Genomic DNA, 22,390 nt, shown 5'->3' on the forward strand with positions numbered 1-22,390 from the left:
GGCACTTGCTCCCTGTGTGGATGGCGAACAGGGCTGCAGGAAGGATGAGTCAGCTGACCAAGGCACCATGGTTCAGCAGGCCATTCAAGGGGAGGGAGTAAATAGGCAAGTTGTAGTTGTAAGAGATTCTATTATCAGGGGGATAGATAGTATCCTTTGTGAGCAGGATAAAGAGTCCCGCATGGTATGTTGCCTGCCCGGTGCTAGGGTGCGGGACATCTCTGACCGGCTTGAAAGGATACTGGAGAGGGAGGGGGATGATCCAGTTGTTGTGGTCCATGTCGGTACCAACAACATAGGCAAGCCTAGGAAAGAGGACCTGTTTAGAGATTATAAAGAGCTAGGATTCAAATTAAAAAACAGGTCCTCAAGGGTCATAATCTCCGGATTACTGCCCGAGCCACGTGCAAATTGGCATCGGGAGGCAAGAATAAGGGAAGTTAACACGTGGCTGAAAGAGTGGTGTGGGAAAGAGGGGTTCCTTTTCATGGGACAATGACATCAATTTTGGGACAGGGGGGGACCTATACCATTGGGATGGTCTCCACCTGAACCGAGCTGGGACCAGTGTTCTGGCGAAAAGAGTAAATAGGGTGGTCAATAGGACTTTAAACTAAAGATTGGGGGGGAAGGGAAAGTCAGGGAACCAAGAGGTGAAGTAATCAGTGGGAAGCGTAGCTGCTTAGGAATACAAAAAAGCACGAAAAGACAAAACTCAGGAGAGGTTACGATAGTCCCCATCCCACAAAATATGACACAGTGTATGGAAAGGCTCAGTAAACCAAGGTCCACCACACTAAGAAAACAAAAAGGGACGGTCAATAGAGAATTAAAGGTGCTATATTTAAATGCGCGCAGTGTACGGAACAAGGTAGATGAGCTTTTGGCCCAGATTGTGACTGGCAGGTATGATGTGGTAGGCATCACAGAGACATGGTTGCAGGGGGTTCAGGACTGGCATTTAAACATCCAGGGATTCACAACCTATTGAAAAGACAGAGAGGTGGGCAGAGGGGGCGGGGTTGCCTTGTTAATTAGGAATGAAATTAAATCAATAGCACTAATTGACATAGGGTCTGATGATGTGGAGTCTGTGTGGGTAGAGTTGTGGAACCACAAAGGCAAAAAACCATAATGGGAGTTATGTACAGGCCTCCTAACAGTGGTCAGGACCGGGAGCACAAAATGCACCACGAAATAGAAAGGGCATGTCAGATAGGCAAGTTCACAGTGATCATGGGGGACTTCAATATGCAGGCGGACTGGGTAAATAATGCTGCCAGTGGACCCAAGGAAATGGAATTCATTGAATGTTTACAGGAGGGCTTTTTGGAACAGCTTGTGATGGAGCCCACGAGGGAACAGGCCATTCTGGACTTAGTGTTATGTAATGAGCCAGACTTGATTAAAGATCTTAAAGTAAGGGAGCACTTAGGAGGCAGTGATCATAATATGGTAGAATTCAATCTCCAATTTGAAAGAAAGAAGATAGAATCAGATGTACAGGTGTTCCAGTTAAATAAAGGTAACTACAGGGGCATGAGGGAGGAACTGACGAAAATCGACTGGGAGCAGAGCCTAGTGGGAAAGACAGTAGAACAGCAATGGCAGGAGTTTCTGGGAGTAATTGAGGACACAGTACAGAGGTTCATCCCAAAGAAAAGAAAGGTTATCAGAGGGGGAATTAGGCAGCCATGGCTGACAAAGGAAGTTAGGGAATGCATCAAAGCAAAAGAGAAAGCCTATAATGTGGCAAAGAGTAGTGGGAAGTCAGATGATTGGGAAGGCTACAAAAACAAACAGAGGATAACAAAGAGAGAAATAAGGAAAGAGAGGATCAAATATGAAGGTAGGCTAGCCAGTAACATTAGGAATGATAGTAAAAGTTTCTTTAAATACATTAAAAACAAACGGGTGGCAAAAGTAGACATTGGGCCGCTCCAAAATGACACTGGTAATCTAGTGATGGGAGACAAGGAAATAGCTGAGGAACTAAATAAGTACTTTGCGTCAGTCTTCACAGTAGAAGACATGAGTAATATCCCAACAATTCCGGAGAGTCAGGGGACGGAGTTGAATATGGTAGCCATCACAAAGGAGAAAGTGTTAGAGAAACTAAGAGGTCTAAAAATTGATAAATCTCCGGGCCCAGATGGGCTACATCCTAGAGTTCTAAAGGAGATAGCTGAAGAAATAGTGGAGGCGTTAGTTATGATCTTTCAAAAGTCACTGGAGTCAGGGAAAGTCCCAGAGGATTGGAAAATCGCTGTTGTAACCCCCCTGTTCAAGAAGGGAACAAGGAAAAAGATGGAAAATTATAGGCCAATTAGCCTAACCTCGGTTGTTGGCAAGATTCTAGAATACATTGTTAAGGATGAGATTTCTAAATTCTTGGAAGTGCAGGGTCGGATTAGGACAAGTCAGCATGGATTTAGTAAGGGGAGGTCGTGCCTGACAAACCTGTTAGAGTTCTTTGAAGAGATAACAAATAGGTTAGACCAAAGAGAGCCAATGGATGCTATCTATCTTGACTTCCAAAAGGCCTTTGATAAGGTGCCTCACGGGAGACTGCTGAGTAAAATAAGGGCCCATGGTATTCGAGGCAAGGTACTAACATGGGTTGACGATTGGCTGTCAGGCAGAAGGCAGAGAGTTGGGATAAAAGGTTCTTTTTTGGAATGGCAACCGGTGACGAGTGGTGTCCCGCAAGGTTCAGTGTTGGGGCCACAGCTGTTCTCTTTATATATTAACGATCTAGATGACGGGACTGGGGGCATTCTGGCTAAGTTTGCCGATGATACAAAGATAGGTGGAGGGGCAGGTAGAATGGAGGAGGTGGGGAGGCTGCAGAAAGATTTAGGCAGTTTAGGAGAGTGGTCCAAGAAATGGCTGATGAAATTCAACGTGGGCAAGTGCGAGGTCTTGCACTTTGGAAAAAAGAATAGAGGCATGGACTATTTTCTAAACGGTGACAAAATTCATAATGCTGAAGTGCAAAGGGACTTGGGAGTCCTCGTCCAGGATTCTCTAAAGGTAAACTTGCAGGTTGAGTCCGTAATTAAGAAAGCAAATGCAATGTTGTCATTCATCTCAAGAGGCTTGGAATATAAAAGCAGGGATGTACTTCTGAAGCTTTATAAAGCATTAGTTAGGCCCCAGTTAGAATACTGTGAGCAATTTTGGGCCCCACACCTCAGGAAGGACATACTGGCACTGGAGCGGGTCCAGCGGAGATTCACACGGATGATCCCAGGAATGGTAGGCCTAACATACGATGAACGTCTGAGGATCCTGGGATTATATTCATTGGAGTTTAGGAGGTTGAGGGGAGATCTAATAGAAACTTACAAGAGAATGAATGGCTTAGATAGGGTGGGTGTAGGGAAGTTGTTTCCATTAGCAGGGTAGACTAGAACCCGGGGGCACAGCCTTAGAATAAAAGGGAGTCATTTTAGAACAGAGATGAGGAGAAATTTCTTCAGCCAGAGAGTGGTGGGTCTGTGGAATTCATTGCCACAGAGGGCGGTGGAGGCCGGGACGTTGAGTGTCTTTAAGACAGAAGTTGATAAATTCTTGATTTCTCGAGGAATTAAGGGCTATGGAGAGAGAGCGGGTAAATGGAGTTGAAATCAGCCATGATTGAATGGTGGAGTGGACACGATGGGCCGAATGGCCTTACTTCCGCTCCTATGGTTTATGGTTTTATGGTTTTATGGTGCTGGATTAACATCAGTACAGATAAAGTCAGTAACACAGGGTGCTGGGGGAGAGGGGTTACTGAGTGACAGTGTGAGGGAGCTGGATTAACATCAGTACAGATAAAGTCAGTAACACAGGGTGCTGGGGGAGAGGGGTTACTGAGTGACAGTGTGAGGGAGCAGGATTAACATCAGTACAGATACAGTCAGTAACACAGGGTGCTGGGGGAGAGGGGTTACTGAGTGACAGTGTGAGGGAGCAGGATTAACATCAGTACAGATACAATCAGTAACACAGGGTGCTGGGGAGAGGGGTTACTGAGTGACAGTGTGAGGGAGCTGGATTAACATCAGTACAGATACAGTCAGTAACACAGGATGCTGGGGTGAGAGGGGTTACTGAGTGACAGTGTGAGGGAGCTGGATTAACATCAGTACAGATACAGTCAGTAACACAGTGTGCTGGGGGAGAGGGGTTACTGAGTGACAGTGTGAGGGAGCTGGATTAACATCAGTACAGATAAAGTCAGTAACACAGGGTGCTGGGGGAGAGGGGTTACTGAGTGACAGTGTGAGGGAGCTGGATTAACATCAGTACAGATAAAGTCAGTAACACAGGGTGCTGGGGGAGAGGGGTTACTGAGTGACAGTGTGAGGGAGCAGGATTAACATCAGTACAGATACAATCAGTAACACAGGGTGCTGGGGAGAGGGGTTACTGAGTGACAGTGTGAGGGAGCTGGATTAACACCAACACAGATACAGTCAGTAACACAGGATGCTGGGGGGAGAGGGGTTACTGAGTGACAGTGTGAGGGAGCTGGATTAACATCAGTACAGATACAGTCAGTAACACAGGGTGCTGGGGGAGAGAGGTTACTGAGTGACAGTGTGAGGGAGCTGGATTAACATCAGTACAGATACAGTCAGTAACACAGGGTGCTGGGGGAGAGGGATTACTGAGTGACAGTGTGAGGGAGCTGGATTAACATCAGTACAGATACAGTCAGTAACACAGGGTGCTGGGGGAGAGGGGTTACTGAGTGACAGTGTGAGGGAGCTGGATTAACATCAGTACAGATACAGTCAGTAACACAGGGTGCTTGGGGATGGGGTTACTGAGTGACAGTGTGCGGGAGCTGGATTAACATCAGTACAGATACAATCAGTAACACAGGGTGCTGGGGGAGAGGGGTTACTGAGTGACAGTGTGAGGCAGCTGGATTAACATCAGTACAGATACAATCAGTAACACAGGGTGCTGGGGAGAGGGGTTACTGAGTAACAGTGTGAGGGAGCTGGATTAACATCAGTACAGATACAATCAGTAACACAGGGTGCTGGGGGAGAGGAGTTACTGAGTGACAGTGTGAGGCAGCTGGATTAACATCAGTACAGATACAGTCAGTAACACAGGGTGCTGGGGGAGAGGGGTTACTGAGTGACAGTGTGAGGGAGCTGGATTAACATCAGTACAGATACAGTCAGTAACACAGGGTGCTGGGGGGAGAGGGGTTACTGAGTGACAGTGTGAGGGAGCTGGATTAACATCAGTACAGATACAGTCAGTAACACGGTGCTGGGGGGAGAGGGGTTACTGAGTGACAGTGCGAGGGAGCTGGATTAACATCAGTACAGATACAGTCAGTAACACAGGGTGCTGGGGGGAGAGGGGTTACTGAGTGACAGTGTGAGGGAGCTGGATTAACATCAGTACAGCTACAGTCAGTAACACAGGGTGCTGGGGGAGAGGGGTTACTGAGTGACAGTGTGAGGGAGCTGGATTAACATCAGCACAGATACAGTCAGTAACACAGGGTGCTGGGGGAGAGGGGTTACTGAGTGACAGTGTGAGGGAGCTGGATTAACATCAGTACAGATACAGTCAGTAACACAGGGTGCTGGGGGGAGAGGAGTTACTGAGTAACAGTGTGAGGGAGCTGGATTAACATCAGTACAGATACAATCAGTAACACAGGGTGCTGGGGAGAGGGGTTACTGAGTGACAGTGTGAGGGAGCTGGATTAACATCAGTACAGATACAGTCAGTAACACAGGGTGCTGGGGGAGAGGGGTTACTGAGTGACAGTGTGAGGGAGCTGGATTAACACCAGCACAGATACAGTCAGTAACACAGGGTGCTGGGGGGAGAGGAGTTACTGAGTAACAGTGTGAGGGAGCTGGATTAACATCAGTACAGATACAATCAGTAACACAGGGTGCTGGGGAGAGGGGTTACTGAGTGACAGTGTGAGGGAGCTGGATTAACATCAGTACAGATACAGTCAGTAACACAGGGTGCTGGGGAGAGGGGTTACTGAGTGACAGTGTGAGGGAGCTGGATTAACATCAGTACAGATACAGTCAGTAACACAGGGTGCTGGGGGAGAGGGGTTACTGAGTGACACTGTGAGGGAGCTGGATTAACATCAGTACAGACACAGTCAGGAACACAGGGTGCTGGGGGGAGAGGGGTTACTGAGTGACAGTGTGAGGGAGCTGGATTAACATCAGTACAGATACAGTCAGTAACACAGGGTGCTGGGGGAGAGGGGTTACTGAGTGACAGTGTGAGGGAGCTGGATTAACATCAGTACAGATACAGTCAGTAACACAGGGTGCTGGGGGAGAGGGGTTACTGAGTGACAGTGTGAGGGAGCTGGATTAACATCAGTACAGATACAGTCAGTAACACAGGGTGCTGGGGAGAGGGGTTACTGAGTGACGGTGTGAGGGAGCTGCATTAACATCAGTACAGATACAGTCAGTAACACAGGGTGCGGGGGAGAGGGGTTACTGAGTGACAGTGTGAGGGAGCTGGATTAACATCAGTACAGATACAGTCAGTAACACAGGGTGCTGGGGAGAGGGGTTACTGAGTGACGGTGTGAGGGAGCTACATTAACATCAGTACAGATACAGTCAGTAACACAGGGTGCGGGGGAGAGGGGTTACTGAGTGACAGTGTGAGGGAGCTGGATTAACATCAGTACAGATACAGCCAGTAACACAGGGTGCTGGGGGGAGAGGGGTTACTGAGTGACAGTGTGAGGGAGCTGGATCAACATCAGTACAGATACAGTCAGTAACACAGGGTGCTGGGGGAGGGGGGTTACTGAGTGACAGTGTGAGGGAGCTGGATTAACATCAGTACAGATACAGTCAGTAACACAGGGTGCTGGGAGAGAGGGGTTACTGAGTGACAGTGTGAGGGAGCTGGATTAACATCAGTATAGAAACAGTCAGTAACACGGTGCTGGGGAGAGGGGTTACTGAGTGACAGTGTGAGAGAGCTGGATTAACATCAGTACAGATACAGTCAGTAACACGGGGTGCTGGGGGAGAGAGGGGTTACTGAGTGACAGTCTGAGGGAGCTGGATTAACATCAGTACAGATACAGTCAGTAACACAGGGTGCTGGGGGAGAGGGGTTACTGAGTGACAGTGTGAGGGAGCTGGATTAACATCAGTACAGATACAGTCAGTAACACAGGGTGCTGGGGGAGATGGGTTACTGAGTGACAGTGTGAGGGAGCTGGATTAACATCAGTACAGATACAGTCAGTAACACAGGGTGCTGGGGGGAGAGGGGTTACTGAGTGACAGTGTGAGGGAGCTGGATTAACATCAGTACAGATACAGTCAGTAACACAGGGTGCGGGGGGAGAGGGGTTACTGAGTGACAGTGTGAGGGAGCTGGATTAACATCAGTACAGATACAGTCACTAACACAGGGTGCTGGGGGAGAGAAGGGATACTGAGTGACAGTGTGAGGGAGCTGGATTAACATCAGTACAGATGCAGTCAGTAACACAGGGTGCTGGGGAGAGGGGTTACTGAGTGACAGTGTGAGGGAGCTGGATTAACATCAGTACAGATACAGTCAGTAACACAGGGTGCGGGGGGAGAGGGGTTACTGAGTGACAGTGTGAGGGAGCTGGATTAACATCAGTACAGATACAGTCACTAACACAGGGTGCTGGGGGAGAGAGGGGATACTGAGTGACAGTGTGAGGGAGCTGGATTAACATCAGTACAGATACAGTCAGTAACACAGGGTGCTGGGGAGAGGGGTTACTGAGTGACAGTGTGAGGGAGCTGGATTAACATCAGTACAGATACAGTCAGTAACACAGGGTGCTGGGGGAGTGGGGTAACTGAGTGACAGTGTGAGGGAGCTGGATTAACATCAGTACAGATACAGTCAGTAATACAGGGTGCTGGGGGAGAGGGGGTACTGAGTGACAGTGTGAGGGAGCTGGATTAACATCAGTACAGACAGAGTCAGTAACACAGGGTGCTGGGGGAGAGGGGTTACTGAGTGACAGTCTGAGGGAGCTGGATTAACATCAGTACAGATACAGTCAGTAACACAGGGTGCTGGGGAGAGGGGTTACTGAGTGACAGTGTGAGGGAGCTGGATTAACATCAGTATAGATACAGTCAGTAACACAGGGTGCTGGGGAGAGGGGTTACTGAGTGACAGTGTGAGGGAGCTGGATTAACATCAGTATAGATACAGTCAGTAACACAGGGTGCTGGGGAGAGGGGTTACTGAGTGACTGTGTGAGGGAGCTGGATTAACATCAGTACAGATACAGTCAGTAACACAGGGTGCTGGCGGAGAGGGGTTACTGAGTGACAGTGTGAGGGAGCTGGATTAACATCGGTTCAGATACAGTCAGTGATGCACGATGAATTAAACTCAAAGACGAGGTTGTACATAACTGAAGGCTTTAATAGACTAGTTGTGTTCCCCAGCAGCTTCGGTACAGAATTAGTGCTGCTGGGACGGCACCTGTTCTTATACCCCGCCTGACAGGGCGGAGCTACATTCCAAACAGCCAATGGTAAACTCCTAGGTTAACCCAATGGTCTACAGCCTCTCGGGTACTGCAATACCTGATACTACAACATTCACCCCCTGTTAAAAAAGAGTCCGGTGGGGGTGGTGGCCAGTGGTAACAGTCGCCTTTAACATGGTATGATCAGATATGGAGGGACCGTGAATATTTACAAGTGTGGAAGATATATTCAGTCAGTGTTCATTTACAGTTACAGTGTAGCAATCAGTCGGTCAGGTGGTCTGGTCGTCCTCCTGGATCGTCTGAGCCTCGGTGGTGGTTCTGGTGGGTGTCCGGCCGTCTGCGGCTCCGGGAGCATGGCTTCGTCGTCCATGGCAGCTTTGTCGCCCCTAGACGGCGCTGGTGGGGCAAACGGTTGACACGAGAGGGGTGCGCCTGTAGGGGGCGTCGGTGGGTGGGATGTCTTAGGTTGGAGCGGCGGGAGGACCGACCCTCCAGTGAGGTGCTGTGGGGGGGGGGGGGAGGGGGTGGGGGTAATGGTTCGGGTGCATGTGGGGTTCCGGCGGGCGCCAGGTCCCAGAGGGAGACTGTATCTTGGCGGCCGTCATGGAACGCCACTGTGGTAGTATCAGGTATTGCAGTACCCGAGAGGCTGTAGACCATTGGGTAAGCCTAGCAGCTTACCATTGGCTGTTTGGTATGTGGCTCCGCCCTGGCAGGCGGGGTATAAGAACAGGTTGTGGTATTACCAGGTATTGCGGTACCTAAGAGGCTGATGACCATTGGTTAAAACTAGGAGTTTACCATTGGCTGTTGATACGTAGCTCCTCCCTGACAGGCGGGGTATAAGATCCGGTGCCATCCCAGCTGCCTTCACTTTCTGCACCAAAGCTGCTGGGGGACAAGTTCTAGTCGATTAAAGCCTTCAGTTATGAAATCACTTTGTCTTGAGTGTAATTGATGGTGCATCAATTTAATCGACTAGACTTAAGCTGGAAGGATAGATCTCTGAATCAAACCGGAGTGCCTACAACTCAGCCCCCACGCGGAAAACCCGGCTGCAATATTTAAACACCTCGAAACAGCCGGAGGCACCCCTCAGAAGGACAGAAAATACATCTCCTGCGCTCAAGGGTCAGCCCTGGGTTCTACACCCTTATCGAGGAGGCGGAGGACTATGATGCCGTGATCGAACTGTTAAAAGGACATTATATCCGCCCTGTAAATCAGGTCTATGCACGTCACCTGCTTGCGACTAGGCGGCAAAGCCCCGGGGAATTGTTGGAGGATTTCTACCGGGCGCTACTGGTGCTGGTCCAAAACTGTGGCTGCCCGCAAGTTTCGGGGAGCGAGCACACGGAAGTTTTAATCAGGGATGCCTTCGTAGCAGGTATGAGCTCCTCAGAGATCCACCAAAGACTCCTAGAAAAGGAAACCCTGGGACTTAGAGAGGCACGGGCCCTGGCAGTGTCCATGGACGTAGCCTCCCAAAACGCTCAGTCCGATGCACCCGACCATGCGGTGGCTCCCTGGGCTGCGTGGTCCCCCCGCAGCGGCAGCCCCACAGACCTTCCCCCTGACCCCGCAGGCCTGCACTGCTAGATGGACCGCAAACACCGCCGGGCCCCGCTGTTTCGTCTGCGGGCAGGCGAATCATCCCCGCCCGCGCTGCCAGGCCAGCACCGCCACCTGCAAAGGGTGCGGCAAGAAGGGCCACTTTATGGGGGTCTGCCAGGCCCGCGCCGCTGTCTCCAGCGACTCCGGACCGCCACGGCAACCGCCTCTTCAGGCCCCGACCGGCCAGCGCTCACTGCCACCGCCACGGGCGTGGCCATCATGCCCCCCCCGGACACCAAGCTGGACAGGTGGGCGCCGCCATTTTGTCCATCCCCGCCGCCATCTTGTCCATCCCCGGCCACCATGTGCGACCCATGGGAGACGCCATCTTTGATGGGGCCCCAGGCCCCCAAAACGGGCGACTACACGCTACCCGATCAGAACTTGCAACTGCTTCATCTGCCCTCGGTGACACTGGACCAAAGTCGACCTCGGACACTCGCAACAGCAACAACGACGGTCTTCATCAACGGCCACGAGACGTCTTGCCTGATCGACTCTGGGATCACGGAAAGCTTTGTTCACCCCGACACGGTAAGGCGCTGTTCACTTGTTACCCACTCTGTAAACAAAAGGATCTCCCTGGCTTCCGGGTCACACTCGGTGGAGATAAAGGGGTTCTGCCTAGCGAACCTCGCTGCCCAAGGCAGGAGATTCAACAATTTCCACTTTTATGTCCTGCCGTACCTCTGCGCGGCTACCCTCCGGGGGCTGGACTTCCAATGTAACTTGCAAAACCTGACCTTTAAATTCGGCAGCCCTATACCTCCCCTTACTGTCTGCGGCCTGGCGACCCTTAAGGTCGACCCGCCTTCCCTATTTGCAAACCTCACCCCGGATTGCAAACCCGTCGCCACCAGGAGCAGATGGTACAGTGCCCAGGACCGGACCTTCATCAGGTCAGAGGTCCAAAGGCTACTGAGGGGAGGGGTCATTGAAGCAAGCAACAGCCCCTGGAGAGCTCGAGTAGTGGTGGTAAAGACCGGGGAGAAACATAGGATGGTCATCGACTACAGTCAGACCATCAACAGGTTTACGCAGCTGGACGCGTACCCTCTCCCCCGCATATCCGACCTGGTAAACAGGATCGCGCATTACAAGGTCTTCTCCACGGTGGATCTCAAGTCGACCTACCACCAGCTACCCCTCCGTACACGTGACCGCAAGTACACTGCCTTTGAAGTAGATGGGCGGTTCTACCAATTTTTAAGGGTTCCCTTTGGTGTCACTAATGGGGTCTCGGTCTTCCAACGCGAGATGGACCGAATGGTTGACCGGTACGGCTTACGCGCAACGTTCCCGAATCTTGATAACGTCACCATCTGCGGCCATGACCAGCAGGACCACGACACCAACCTCCGAAAATTTCTCCATTCCGCGAAAATCCTTAACTTAACGTACAATAAGGATAAATGCGTATTTAGCACCGACCGTCTAGCCATTCTCGGCTACGTAGTGCGAAATGGAGTTCTAGGCCCCGACCCTGAACGCATGCGCCCCCTTATGGAGTTCCCCCTCCCTCACTGCTCCAAGGCCCTGAAGCGCTGCCTCGGGTTTTCCAGCTATTACGCACAGTGGGTCCCCAACTACGCAGACAAAGCCTGACCCCTAATCCACTCCACAACCTTCCCCCTGTCGACGGAGGCCCGCCAGGCCTTCAGCCGCATCAAAGCAGACATTGCAAAGGCCACGATGCGCACCATCGACGAGTCCCTCCCCTTCCAGGTCGAGAGCGATGCGTCTGACGTAGCTCTGGCCGCCACCCTCAACCAAGCAGGCAGACCCGTGGCCTTCTTCTCCCGTACCCTCCACGCTTCAGAAATCCGCCACTCCTTGGTCGAAAAGGAGGCACAAGCCATAGTAGAAGCTGTGCAACATTGGAGGCATTACCTGGCCGGCAGGAGATTCACTCTCCTCACTGACCAATGGCCAGTGGCGTTCAGGTTTGATAATGCACAGCGGGGCAAGATTAAGAACGACAAGATCTTGCGGTGGAGGATCGAACTCTCCACCTACAACTACGAGATCTTGTATCGTCCCGGGAAGCTAAACGAGCCTTCCGATGCCCTGTTCCACGGCACTTGTGCCACCGCACAAGTGGGCCACCTCTGAGCCCTCCACGAGGACCTCTGCCACCCGGGGGTCACTTGCATTTTCCACTTCATTAAGACCCGCAACCTGCCCTACTCCATTGAGGAGGTCAGGACAGCCACCAGGGACTGCCAAATCTGCGCAGAGTGCAAACCGCACATCTACCAGCCAGAGAGGGCGCACCTGATAAAGGCTTCCCGTCCCTTTGAACGCCTCAGCATGGACTTCAAAGGCCCCCTCCCCTCCACCGACCGCAACACGTACTTCCTGAACATGATTGACGATAACTCCCGGTTCCCATTCGCCATCCCCTGCCCCGACATGACCGCAACCACCGTCATCAAGGCCCTCCAGGGTATCTTTACACTGTTCAGTTTCCCCGCGTACATACACAGTGATAGGGGGTCCTCCTTTATGAGCGACGAACTGGGTCAATTCCTGCTCAGCAAGGGCATCGCCTCGAGCAGGACGACCAGTTACAACCCCCGGGGAAACGGGCAGGTAGAGAGGGAGAACGGAACAGTCTGGAAGACGGTCCTGCTGGCCCTTCGGTCCAGGACTCTCCCAGTCTCCCGCTGGCAAGAAGTCCTCCCGGATTACCCTCCACACCATTCGGTCGCTGCTCTGTACAACTACCAATCAGACACCTCATGAACGTCTCCTTGTCTTCCCCAGGAAGTCCTCCTCCGGGACCTCGCTCCCAACCTGGCTAACGACACCCGGACCCATCCTGCTCCGAAAACACGTGCGGGCCACAAGTCGGACCCGTTGGTTGAGAGGGTCCACCTGCTGCATGCCAACCCCCAGTACGCCTACGTGCCGTTCCCTGACGGCCGGCAAGATACGGTCTCTCTCCGGGACCTGCCGCCCGCCGGAACCCCACGCGCACCCGAACCATTACCACCCCCCTCCCCCCCCACAGCACCTCTACTGGGGGGTCAGTCATCCCGCCGCTCCTACCTAGGCCCTCCCACCAACAGACGCCCCCTACAGGCGCCCCCCTCTCGTGTCAACCGAAGCCACGCTCCCGGAGTCGCAGACACCGGACCCCCACCGGAATCACCACCGGGGCTCAGACGATCCAGGAGGACGACCAGGCCACCCGACCGACTGAATGCTACACTGTAACTGTAACTGTAAACGAACACTGACTGTATATATCTTCCACACTTGTAAATACTCACGGTACCTCCATATCTGATCATAGCATGTTGAATACAGTTGTAACCACTGGCCACCAGCCCCGCCGGTCTCTTTTTTAACAGGGGGTGAATGTGGTATTATCAAGTATTGTGGTACCCGAGAGGCTGTAGACCATTGGGTAAGCCTAGCAGCTTACCATTGGCTGTTTGGAATGTGGCTCCGCCCTGACAGGCGGGGTATAAGAACAGATGCCGTCCCAGCAGCCCTCATTCTGTACCGAAGCTGCTGGGGAACAGATCTAGTCTATTAAAACCTTCAGTTACGATACAACCTCGTCTTCGAGTTTAATTGATTGTGCATCAGCCACGTAGGCGTACTGGGGGTTAGCGTGCAGCAGGTGGACCCTCTCGACCCTCTGGAGAATCGCCGGGGGCGGCGTGAATCCCGCCCCCGCCGGCTGCCGAATTCTCTGGCTCCGGGGATTTGGCGGGGGCGGGAATCGCGCGGCGCCGTTCAGCGGCCACTGGCAGCACCGCCCCCCCCCCCCCCCGGCGATTCTCCGGCCCGTGATGGGCCGAATGGCCGCCCGTTTTCGCCGGGTCCCGCCGGCGTTTGTTACGACAGGTACTATTGGCGGGATCTAGCATCGTGGGTGGCCTCCGGGGTCCTCGGGGGGGGGGGGGGGGGGGCGCGCGGGGATCTGGGCCCCCACGGCGGCCTGGCCCGCGATCGGGGCCCACCGATCCGCGGGCGGGCCTGTGCCGCGGGGGCACTCTTTTCTTCCGCGTCGGCCGCTGTGGTCCTCCGCCATGGCCGACGCGGAGATGAACCCCCCCTGCACATGTGCGGGGATGACGCCAGCACACGCTGGCGCCCCCGCGCATGCGCCAACTCGCGGCGGCCGGCGGAGGCCCTTCCGCGCCGGTTCCGGCAGAATCCCGCCCCACATCTTTCCTCACACTCTTCTTTCTCTCTCCTTCCTTTGTTCTCCCGCTCTCCCTCTTTTTATCTCTCTTTCTCTCTCTCTGCTGCTCTCTTCTTTTGTTCGCCCTCTCCCTCTCACCTGTTCTCTCTCTCTGTCTCTCTCTCTCTATCTCTCACCCCTTTTTTCTCGCACTCTCTTTCCCTATCTCTCCCTTGTTCTCCAGCTCGACCATTTTCCTCTATATTTGACTCCAGTGATTGGACGGATCGTCCCCTTGACCCCTGACTTATCCCCCCCCCCCCCCCCCCCCCCACACTGCTGTCCCCAGTCTTGACCTCCCTGCTGCCACACTCAGGGGGACATGGAGCTCTGGGCTGGAGGCCAGGGGCCTCGCCTGTGAATTCTCCAACCATCACTTGAGGGTTCAAGACCGAGGAGAGGCCTGCCTCAATCTCTCCCCACCTCTCTCTCCCTCTCTCTGTGTCTGTCTCTGTCTCCCTCTCTGTCCCTCTCTCTCTCTTTTGTCCCCCCCTTCTCTCTCTCCCTCTCTGCATTTCTCACTCCGTGCTGACGTCGGCGTGGCGACAGTGGAGTTTTACGACAGGAAAATGGCGCAACGGTTGCACCCGGTTCAGCAACCCGAAGTAGGCTAGCACCACCGCCACGCGGAACGCAACCGGTTCCAAGCGGCTCTGTGCCGGATTCGCAGCTGCACTTAAACGGTCCAACCCCCCCCCCCCCGCCCCCACACACACCGTCCCAGCCAACAAGATGGCTGGAAGGTGAGCAACGCCACGGTTCAGGCCCGCCGAGCTGGGCACCCTCATGGGCATCGTGGAGGCGAGAAGGACGACCCAGTACCCCGGCCCGGGAGGAAGGCCTCCAGGCACCGCTGTTCGCCGTGCCTGGGCGTAGGTGGCAGAGGTGGTCAGCACCGTGGGCAACGTTGACCGGACTGGCATCCAGTGCAGGCAGAAGCTGCACGACCTCCTCAGGGGCGGCCAGGGTGAAGTGGCAGCGCTGTACCCCTGGCACTAACCCCAGCCCCCACCACAAACACCCGTAATCCGGCCCCTCCCTCCCCACGAGACGGCAGAACCCCCACCCTGCCCTGTGTAGCCATCTGGGATGGCCACTTACGGCAAGAAACATGGAAGTTTGCAAAGCCTAAAGGGAAATATGGACAATGTAATATACAGAGCCTGAATGTATATTTGTGAGCAAAGAATCCAGGCAGCATCGAAACCCCCAACCGATTACGGCCCATCTCCGTAAGACAAATACTTGAGTAACCGATACAATCCCAGACATTTCAGCGCCACTTCCTTTACTCAATGTGGTAGTCACCACTGTTGTATTGTATATATCACATATGAGGGGGTATTACGGTAAGGCCCCTGTACTACAGGTACGGGGGTAGATCCCTGCCTGCTGGCTCCGCCCAGTAGGCGGAGTATAAATGTGTGTGCTCACCGAGCTGCAGCCATTTCGGCAGCAGCTGCAGGAGGCCACACATCTCTGCGTAATAAAGCCTCGATTACTCTCTACTCTCATCTCGTCGTAATTGATAGTGCATCAATTTATTACGCAGAGATTTTACAAAGATGGATCTCCGCATCGAGCCGGATCGCCTGCAGCTGCACCCTCAGCAGACAACGCCAAAAAGGACTTCGCACATTGGCTAGCTTGCTTCGAAGCCTACATCGGATCTGGTACAGAACCACGCTCAGAGGCACAGCAACTCCAGATCCTTTACACGCGGCTGAGCTCCGATATCTTTCCCCTCATCTGGGATGCGCCGACCTACGCAGAGGCCATGGCTGAAGCAGAACTACGCTCAGCAGACCAACAAGCTCTACGCCAGGCACCTCCTGTCCATGCAGCACGTGGGGCATCGTGGATGCCTATGGGGGCAGCACGGTAGCATCGTGGATAGCACAATTGCTTCGCAGCGCCAGGGTCCCAGGTTCGATTCCCCGCTGGGTCACTGTGTGTGCGGAGTCTGCACGTCCTCCCCGTGTGTGCGTGGGTTTCCTCCGGGTGCTCCGGTTTCCTCCCACAGCCCAAAGATGTGCAGGTTAGGTGGATTGGCCGTGATAAATTGCCCTTCGTGTCCAAAATTGCCCTTAGTGTTGGGTGGGGTTACTGGGTTATGGGGATAGGGTGGAGGTGTTGACCTTGGGTCGGGTGCTCTTTCCAAGAGCCGGTGCAGACTCGATGGGCCGAATGGCCTCCTTCTGCACTGCAAATTCTATGATAATCTATGATAAATTCTATGAAACTCCCCAGTGAGTCTGTGGAGCCCTGGTGAGAGACTGCGATTGCCAGGCCGTTTCGGCCGTTGAAGATTCCGAACTCCTAATCAGGGACGCTTTTGTTACGGGCATAGGGTCGGCGTATGTCCGCCAGCGCCTCTTAGAAGGGGCTACCCTCGACCTCGCGGCGACCAAGAAACTCGCAATCTCACTGACGGTCGCCTCCCGTAATGTACAAGTGTACGCCCCCGACCGCACGGTGCCCGCCTCCTGGACATCGTGGACCCCACCAGCGACCGCCCCCAGCCAACCCCAGGCCTGCGCCGCGCGGCAGCCAGCCAACCCCAAGTTCCACTTCTGCAGACAGACAAAGCACCCCCGGCAGCGCTGCCCGGCGCGGAGCGCAATCTGCAAGGCCTGCGGGAGGAAAGGGCATTTTGCTGCTGTGAGCCAGGCCCGCTCGATTGCCGCGGTGACCAGGGCCATTGTTCCTGCACCCCCCAAGTGCGACCCGTGAGTGCCGCCATTTTCGGCCCCGCAACCCAAGTGCGGCCTGTGGGTGCTGCCATCTTCCCCGCCTCAGGACATGTGCGGCCCGTGGGCGCCGCCATCTTGCTTGCCTCAGGACACGTGCGGCCCGTGGGCGCCGCCATCTTCCCCGCCTCAGGACCCCTGCTCGTCGGGCACCTCATCGGGCCGCTCATCGCCTGCAACGCCTTCCAACACCAGCTACAGCTCGCCTCCATCACGATCGACCAGTCCCGGCCGCACAACCTCACAACCGCGTCGATGGCGGTAAAGGTCGACGGGCACGAGATATCCTGCCTTCTTGACTCCGGGAGCACTGAGAGCTTCATCCATCCCGATACGGTGAGGCGCTGCTCCCTCGCGGTACACCCCATCAATCAGAGAATCTCCTTGGCCTCCGGATCGCACTCCGTGGCGATCCGGGGGTATTGGACCACCACCCTCACCGTCCAGGGTGTGGAGTTCAGCGGCTTCCGGCTCTACGTCCTCCCCAACCTCTGCGCTGCCTTGTTACTCGGCCTGGACTTCCAGTGCAACCTCCAGAGCCTAACCCTGAAATCCGGCGGGCCCCTACCCCCCCTTACTGTGTGCGGCCTCGCGACCCTAAAGGTCGACCCACCTTCCCTGTTTGCGAATCTCACCCCGGATTGCAAACCGGTCGCCACCAGGAGCAGACGGCACAGCGCCCAGGACAGGACCTTCATCAGGTCAGAGGTCCAGCGGCTGCTTCGGGAAGGCATCATCAAGGCCAGCAACAGCCCCTGGAGAGTCCAAGTGGTAGTGGTGAAAACCGGGGAGAAACACAGAATGGTCGTTGACTACAGCCAGACCATCAATCGGTACACGCAGCTCGACGCGTACCCCCTCCCACGCATATCTGACATGGTCAATCAGATTGCACAGTACCGGGTCTTCTCAACTGTCGACCTAAAATCTGCCTACCACCCGCTCCCCATCCGTAAGGTGGACCGCCCGTACACTGCGTTTGAAGCAGACGGCCGTCTTTATCACTTCCTTAGGGTTCACTTCGGCGTCACTAACGAAGTCTCGGTCTTCCAACGGGAGATGGACTGAATGGTTGACCGGTACGGACTGCGGGCCACTTTCCCGTACCTGGATAACGTCACCATCTGCGGCCACGACCAGCAGGACCACGGCGCTAACCTTTCCAAATTCCTCCACACCGCCAAAGTCCTCAACCTAACCTACAACAAGGAGAAGTGCGTGTTCAGCACCAACCGCTTCGCCATCTTCGGCTATGTGGTGCAAAATAGAGTCCTGGAGCCCGACCCCGATCACATGCGCCCCCTCATGGAGCTCCCCCTCCCCACTGCCCCAAGGCCCTCAAACAATGCTTGGGGTTCTTTTCATACTACGCCCAGAGGGTCCCTCACTTTGCGGACAAGGCCCGCCCACTCATTCACTCCACCGGTTTCCCACTGACGGCCGAGGCTCACCAGGCCTTCAACCGTATCAAGGCCGACATCGCCAAGGCCGCGATGCACGCGGTCGACGAGACGCTCCCCTTCCAAGTTGAGAGCGATGCATCAGACGTCGCTCTGGCCGCCACCCTCAACCAGGCGGGCAGGCCCGTGGCATTCTTTTCCTGCACCCTCCATGCCTCCGAAATTCAGCACTCCTCCGTTGAAAAGGAGGCCCGAGCCATAGTAGAAGCTGTGCGGCACTGGAGGCATTACCTGGCCGGCAGGAGATTCACTCTCCTCACAGACCAACGGGTCAGTTGCCTTCATGTTTAACAACACGCAGCGGGGCAAGGTCGAAAACGATAAAATCTTGCGGTGGAGGATCGAGCTCTCCACCTACAATTACGAGATTTTGACGTGGCCCAGTCACTGGCCGCTGTGGCACGAGGTACATGTGCCAGCGCACAGGTGGACCGACTCCGGACCCTGCACGACGATCTCTGTCACCCAGGGGTCACCCGCTTTTATCACTTCATTAAGGCCCGCAATCTGCCCTACTCCATCGAGGAAGTCAGGGCTGTCACCAGAGACTGCCGGGTCTGCGTGGAGTGCAAACCGCACTTCTACCGGCCAGACCGCGTGCATCTAGTGAAGGCCTCCCGCCCCTTTGAATGCCTCAGCGTGGACTTCAAACCGACTGAAACACGTACTTCCTTATCGTGGTCAACGAATACTCCAGATTCCCCTTCGCTGTCCCATGCCCCGACATGACGTCTGCCACGGTCATCAAAACCCTCAACACCATCTTCGCTCTGTTCGGTTTCCCCGCCTACGTCCACAGCGACCGGGGATCCTCATTCAGGAGCGATGAGCTGCGCCAGTTCCTGCTCAACAGGGGCATTGCCTCGAGCAGGACGACCAGCTACAACCCCCGGGGAAACGGGCAGGTGGAGCGGGAGAATGGGACGGTCTGGAGGGCCATCCAGCTGGCCCTACGGTCCAGGAATCTCCCGGCCTCCCGCTGGCAGGAGGTCCTCCCCAACGCACTTCACTCCATTCGATCGCTACTTTGAACTGCGACGAATGCAACCCCCCATGAACGTTTCTTTGCCTTCCCCAGGAAGTCCACCTCCGGGGTTTCGCTCCCAATGTGGCGCGCAGCTCCAGGACCTGTTCTCCTCCGCAAACACATGCGGCTCCACAGGGCGGACCTGTTGGTTGAGAGGGTACAGCTACTCCACGCAAACCCGCAGTACGCCTACGTAGTGTACCCCGACGGCCGCCAAGACACAGTCTCCCTCAGGGACCTGGCACCAGCTGGGTCCCCGCAGCCCCCCCCCCCTCTGCCCTGGCGCCACCCTCCCTCCCCCCAGCTCACCCCACCACAGCCCCCACTCCAGGACAATCCGTCCTCCCCTTGGTCCCACCCGGGGATGAAGATGAGGACTACACGCTCCTGGAGTCACCGGGGACCGAGCCGACGCCTGCATCGCCACCGGGACGGCAGAGCTCACAGCGGAGGATCAAGGCACCCGATCGGCTGAATTTGTGAACTTTCCCCAAAATGTTTACCTTAAAATGCATGTAAATAGTCCCCCCCCCCCCCCCCCCCCCCACCCCCACTGGACTCTTTTTTAACAGGGGGTGAATGTGGTAGTCACCACTGTTGTATTGTGTATACTGCATATGAGATGTAATACGGTAAGGCTCCTGTACTGTATTTACGGGGGTAGATCCCTGCCTACAGGCTCCGCCCAGTAGGCGGAGTATAAATGTGTGTGCTCTCCGAACTGCAGCCATTTCGGCAGCGGCTGCAGGAGGCCACACATCTCTGTGTAATAAAGCCTCGATCACTCTCTACTCTCGTCTCGTCGTAATTGAAAGTGCACCAATCAGGAAGCATCAACAACAGGGTCAATGACCGCTTAGGACACGCCCAGCCATCAAGGCACCCGCCCCTTTATTGGCTCAGATGGAATACAGTGATCGAGAACTACTCAATTAATCGTGTCCAAACCGAAGGACCGCCCAAAAGGGCGCAAAACTCCCCAAGGATAAAGAGAGAGACCACCATGCGTTCGGCCTTTCTTGGACCCGGCGCTCCGGCAACGTCTCCTTCCAAGTGCAGCACCACCAGAATCAAGTTCGAGTTCCACGCCCGCTACCAGACGGATGAGCCCAGCTGAGCAGCAGTTACTCCTACAGACCCGATAGACACAGATTCGAACAACGGCCACTGTTCCTCTGACCTAAGCCAGATGTCTGAAGTTAAGTACAGGTTGTCATAGTTGTTAGGTGTTGTTTAACTAGTAGTGTCTATGTTGCTTGATTAATTGTGTGTGTAAATAAAGTACCTTTGATCTTGAACTAACTAACTGGTGTTTGGCTCTTTGATCGATACCCGGTTGAACCTTGTGGTGGTATCATTTGATACCTGGCGACTCTGAGCAATATAATATCGATATCTAAAGAAAGAAGGGCAACCTTATTGATTGCCTAGTTACAGCAGGTAAAAAAGGCAACACCTGCATGCCAGCCGCAATGGCTGGGTGCCCCTGGTCTCGGATGCCACCATCTACCCAATCCCCGGGCTGTGAAGCCACAGTGCCATCCACTTGTGCTACCTTGTGGGCCTGGCCCATCCGGGGGACCCCCGCCCCTAGCCAGTGCCAGAGCCGGTGCCCCCCCAGACAGCCGAGCACCGACGGGGAGAGCAGCCGGAACACCAGCCGTCTGCCCGGGACCCTGGAGACCCCGGAGTTCGGGTGGGAGGAGGACACTGACTTTCCGTCACAGCTGTCTCCAGCACCCTCCGCCATCTCAGAGGCTATCGCCTCGGTCGGGCAAACGAGTGGAGGAGGCTCCCAGTGCGCCCCACACAGTCGGTCCAGGACAGCAGGTGGAGGTAGGAGCAGCCGAGGGGCCGGGCGGTCGGAGGGCAGCCCGGCCCCAGGAACCAGCTGCCGCCCAGACGGGTCCGGGGGCCCTGGAACACCCAGTCCCACCCACAGTGGAGATGCAGTCAGAGAGCCAGGGACTAGAGGAGGGGGGTGACGGCCGGCTTCCAGCACCTGCAGGGGGCAGTGGAGGAGTCCATTCGCGTGCAGGAGCAGGGAGTGGGGCTGCCCATGCGTGCCACCCACAGGTGGCGTCCGTGGTGGAGGCATTGAGGGCGACGGTGCCGGATATGGGTCAGAGTGTCCAGGGCCTGTGCATTCTGTGCAGGCGGGGGCCGAGGCCCAGGCAGCCATGAGCCAGAGCCGGCTGGACATTGCAGCGGCGCTCCTCGGCCTGGCCACTGCTGAGAGCGTTGGCGGCATTGCCCGGGTGCTGGCCAGCATGGCGCAGACACTGGGCGGGGTGTGCCAGTCCCGGGGAGCCCACACAGAGGGACGTGGCCCAGTCACTGGCCGCTGTGGCACAGACCCAGAGGGACCCGGCGCACCCGGCGGCTGATGGGGCACAGACCCTCAGGGTGGCAGCGCAGCTGCCGACGGAGATGGGCCCACTCCCTGTGCTCCATGGCCGCGAGCGTGCAGACCCTGGTCGTGACCAGAGGGGGCCTCCAGGACTGGAGCGCCAGGTAAGGGAGGGAGGGGGGGGGGGGGATGGCTTCGCTCGCACCCCCGTCCCACGGAGAAGCCCGGGGGCCTTCGGGCACCCCGAGGGAGGAGGAGGTTGTGGGGCCCGTGCAGGTGACCCCTGATGTGTTGGATTTGCCGGGTCTGCGAGGACTGCGTTTGCTGCAGCAGTGAGAGAGACAGGCTTCCAACACTTGAAGAAATGCAACTTGATGTTATTGAACTCTTAACTATCATACATACTTTAACTGTGGGTTGACACTATGCTGACTTGACTGGAGACTGAGGCTAACCTGACCAGACTATCTTACTACCACATGGTG

This window comes from Scyliorhinus torazame, chromosome 5 (genome assembly GCF_047496885.1).
Source record: "Scyliorhinus torazame isolate Kashiwa2021f chromosome 5, sScyTor2.1, whole genome shotgun sequence".
In the NCBI taxonomy this organism is placed as follows: domain Eukaryota; kingdom Metazoa; phylum Chordata; class Chondrichthyes; order Carcharhiniformes; family Scyliorhinidae; genus Scyliorhinus; species Scyliorhinus torazame.